The 4,657-nt window shown below is 35.5% G+C and overlaps 1 long non-coding RNA gene across 3 annotated transcripts; it reads right to left on the reverse strand.

The window, feature by feature from the left end:
* Window positions 1–2,483: 2,483 nt before the first annotated feature.
* Window positions 2,484–4,061, reverse strand: LOC145012839 (uncharacterized). Of its 3 annotated transcripts, none has more exons than XR_013664688.1 (4): window positions 3,589–4,061; window positions 3,271–3,396; window positions 2,840–3,207; window positions 2,484–2,766 (listed from the first exon to the last, which is right to left on the reverse strand). It is a non-coding gene; the product is annotated as an uncharacterized LOC145012839 (long non-coding RNA). The 3 variants fall into 3 exon arrangements; XR_013664689.1 differs by having other exon boundaries at window positions 2,840–2,932; window positions 3,024–3,396; XR_013664687.1 differs by having other exon boundaries at window positions 2,840–3,396.
* Window positions 4,062–4,657: the final 596 nt, after the last annotated feature.

Raw genomic sequence — 4,657 nt, forward strand, 5'->3', positions numbered from 1 at the left:
AATATCCCTTCATAAGACACAAGATAGAAGAAGGACTCCTTGTGGCAAAGAGGATATCATCAGATGAGAACCCGGCGGATCCCCTTACAAAGGAACTGGCGAGGGCTAAGCATTTTCAGCATGCGAGGCGCATCGGGCTGAGGGACGATATTAGTTTTACAGATTAGATAGATTCTCTGAAACTTGTAAAATGTAATCGACATTTGATGATGAATAAAATTGTGATTTATTTATGAGTAAGGTGTTGCTATCATTGTCAATTATTTACAATTGTTTCAGCTTTGCATGTTTTGACTTCCAGAATAATTAATTTATTCAAACCTCCACAATCGGTCATACGTCGGAAGTAGGTATGAATCCAGATTGTCATGAATTGGGTTTGTAGATGGCTAAAAGTGTTTAGACATGGCAATGGTTGCTACAACGTTCATGAGTACTCATAAGTTATGAGTATTGGAATAAAACCATGCTCACTTGTATCACTTCATGGAATTTATCTCGAGTGATTGTGAGACGGTAATATCATATAAGTCTTCAAACCTAGAGATATAAGTTGTTACCTATGAGTTGGTTGTGAATTGATTGCACGTATACGAATCAGTAACTTGATGTTATAAAATGTTCCGTTGTGTACAATTCAACAAGTAGTAGAACAAGTATATGAGTCGAAGTTTATATGTTCCTTCTAGAAATAGAAGTGATATCTGGGACCCTCGATGATTTTGTGTTGACCCATGTACCAGGCCCGGTCAGAACTAAATTGATGTGTTCAGTTGAGTTCTTTGTCAAACAAATCGAAAATCGAGAAACAACTACCAGATAATAAGCAAGACATAGTTCCATGTGTTTGTCTGGCTGATATCATGAGAACAGAGGATTGTATGATCACTTATCTTAAAATGGCGCTTCATAGTTCAACAGAGTTTTCGAGAGCTACGATTGCTGGTTGGTTCCTGAAGTAATAGGCAAATACAGTTATTAGACTTATCCAAGTGGGAGTCTGTTGGATAAGGTGTCTAAGTCCATAACTTATTTGGTATATACTTGATCCGACCCGGCATGGTCCATTTGGGTTGCATTTCATCCAAACTATTCATGGATAATTTTATGAGAGTTATACACATATGATTATTAATATATTATAAGTTATAATATATTAATATGAAGTCATGTTATTTTATTAGTCTTAATCTTAAATTAATTATGAATTAATTTAGAGATTAAAAGGAAGACTAATTAGATTGTGGGCTATTGGTTTTATATGGTGTGGGCTAACACTCATTTGTTAATGGGCTACGCTTGTATGGAAGTCCATGGATGATCCATGGAGCTTTTAACCCATGGATCCTTGGAAAAGGAAAGGTCATGGGTTATTAGGGTTTCACCCTAATCATGTACACTATATAAGCATGCTTATGTTGCATGAAATAGCCACTAGTGTGTGTGTGTTTGTGTGTGGCCGATTTTATAAGTGTGTATACACTCTCTCAAAGTTTTCCGAGTATTTGTGGTTATTTGTGATTCCATTTGAGGGATTCACACTATTGGTGCTTGGCCCTCAAACTCCTTAAGAATCAAACTCATCAAAAAGGTATGTAATCTCATCTAATTCTTTTATGTTTAAAAGTACCCCATGCCATGTTAGATAGGTTATGCACCTTGGAAAATTATTATTTTGCATGTATTTAGACAAACATAGATCCAAGGTTTATTAGGGTTGCATGCACACTTAGGAAGTGTTAGATTGCTCAAAACCCAACAGAATGGGGCAAGAAGATGTAATGATTGTTGACAAAGATTAACTTCAAGCTAGCACCAAACTAATGGGGAGATTGAAGTGTCTAATTAATGGTTTGGTATAGGCTTTCGTTGTAATAGGTTATTTTGTGTCATTATGCAGTTTTGGTAGCTTGTAAAGGTGTTTACGGCCAGACTGTGAGTTTACGGCTGTAAACCTATTTACGGCCGTAAACCTAAGGCCAACCCAGGTCCACTATATATAGATGCTAGCTAGGTCATTTTATGGTTGTTGATGCCACAAAGTTCTCAGCTACTATTCCACAAGTTGTACCAGACGTTTTACCTAATACAAGCGTGTGCAAGCTTGTTTAGATTTATGTCTTGTTATTATTTATTGTCTTGATTGTTTGATCACTGGTAAGATCCATTTCAGGACCTTATAGTAGTATTTATAATCACCATTTCTGTAGTAACTCGTCCATCAGCTCCAGTATTGACCATAACTTGACCAGACAAAATACTCTACAAAATGATCAAAATTTAGATCCTTAATTCAATTTTTGCATAAATGAATCATACCAATGTCAAATTTAAGAAATGGCTTAATGGAAAATAAAAAGAATGTGACATTTATCGTTGTTGTGATATTGGGTTTTTGAGGTTTCACAGCAAGACACGAAATAAAATTAGGAAACATCGAGGGTTGCATTCAATTTTATAAGAATATGGTAAAGGGTCTGTGACCATATTAAGAAATAAAACAATTTTTCTGTAAGAAACCCAAATTTTAACAAAGGCATATATATGGCTCTTTGGAACTAAATAATAAAATAAATTAACCTGAACAATAATAGATTTCATATCGATGCCTGGTAAAAAATTCCCAGAATTGGGACTACCTGCAGAAAGTCCGAATTAAACTATCATTCTTCATTAATGGTGGCGAGCAGTGCAGACCTTACCCAATCCAAATACGACCATTGTAGTTCCATTTTCACATTTGTAGCTATCCAGGCAACACATACCCTTGAAAAAAAAAGTATTTTTGTAAACTCAAGTTCCCAAATGAATAAAGAACATTAAAAATTATAAAAGTTACCTGTTGAACTTCAGGTATATCCATGGTTCTTCAGGTATATGTCAAGTTCCCCACCTAATGTTGAACTTCAGGTATATCCATGGTTCTTCTTTCCTAAATGAGAATGCAATGTATTTATAATAAATAAGTTGACATTGTAAATTTAAAGAATTGAAGGTTTTAAAAGCTAACTTCAAATCAGTACTTGCACAGAACACTTTAGAGACGGATCTGCATATCATCACCACTTTTGCAGATGAGTGTACACTTATAGCTTGAAAGTTATTATGTAGTTTTGGTGTGATCAGTGATTAACCTAGGATAACACAGAGCGAAGTGCATATTTTTTTGTCTACGATGGCAAGCAACGGGAAAGACATACTGGCATACTGAAACACCAGTAAGTATAAATATGTATTATGATATAATTGCAAGATTTAAGAGATAAGTACCTTGTTTATGAAAGTTTCGTGTAATAAGTCATTTGTTTCCTTGAGGTATGCGCATTCAAATGGCCTCTCTCATACTCTCAATTTCATCCTCCAGATCCCTAATCGAGCTTTTCGATGTACCTTTAACTGGAGTTTGGAAATTGACAGAGTAAGAAGGTGAGTAATACAAAGGTTCAAAGATATGAAATCAGATTACCAGAAATCATATAATAATACACTTATTCTAAGCCTGGGAGACATAAGAACATGTGTTATAGACATGAAAATTGAGATTCGGAAACAAAAATTTGAGAAACATTCTTTTCAATTAGGAAGTACCTTCACAGAAACAGGTCAGACTGTGTCGATGATCGATAATGGTCGAGTAGACGGCAATGTCGCCATTGAAGGACCATGGTGGAGTGGATGTGGGCGTTCTATTCCATCTCAAATTGTTATCATGCATTGATCCACACCCCAACGGTAGTCATCTCGGCAGATAGATGTGTGATCGATTAGCGTATGGTTAGGGGGTTGTGTTTGAGGAACCTAGGGTTGGGGTTTTCTAGTCACTTGAGCTTTGATTTGATTTTTTTTGGCAATGCGATCATAGATAATTTGATGCAGATGTGGTGGAGCTGGTGTTGGCGTATTGGAAGCGCTGGAGACGACAATGGCGGTCAAACAAAAACCCTAATAAGTCGTAGAATGACATATACGTGTGATGAATCGTCTCGATTTTGCTTCACGGTGTCGGTGACGTGATTAAAGGCGATGAATTTCGACACCACAATGTTCAACAAAAGGGGAGAGGGGAGGTAGGTGAGAGGAGAAATTATTCATAAGATGCATAAATGAAGAAACCGGTTGAGATAAGAGATAAGAGGGAGGATGTTGGTGACTTGGTGATGATTGAATTACAACAATCCAACTGTAATTTTCTATGAAAACGGTGAAAAAATTGTTGAGGAACACATGTACAGAATATTGTAGAAAATATTAGATACTGCCCAGAAGACAAACCAAGCCGAAAAATAAGACACCAATATAAACCAAGGACTGGTTTTGCCAAAAGACCAGCATGTTCACTATTCTTAAGGATGGTCCATCTTTAATATCTATATAATAATTTATGAGTTTAATTAGGTCATAGACAAATTGTTTGATTTTAATAGTTACAATTTTAATCTAAATGTTTTTGATGAAATCCATAACTTGTCCTCAATTTATAGAAAATGAAACGTCTCATTTTTAAAATGTCATCTTAAATGGTTTTAAGTCTTCCATCACTTGTTCTCGAGTTACAGAACTTGAAGAGTCTTTTAAATAAATGTTTTTTATGAACTCCATAACTTGTCCTCAAGTTATGAAATATCAAGAGTCTTTTCATAAAACCTTTATTAAGCTC

This window comes from Lactuca saligna, chromosome 8 (assembly GCF_052625555.1).
Source record: "Lactuca saligna cultivar CGN05327 chromosome 8, ASM5262555v1, whole genome shotgun sequence".
Taxonomy (NCBI): domain Eukaryota; kingdom Viridiplantae; phylum Streptophyta; class Magnoliopsida; order Asterales; family Asteraceae; genus Lactuca; species Lactuca saligna.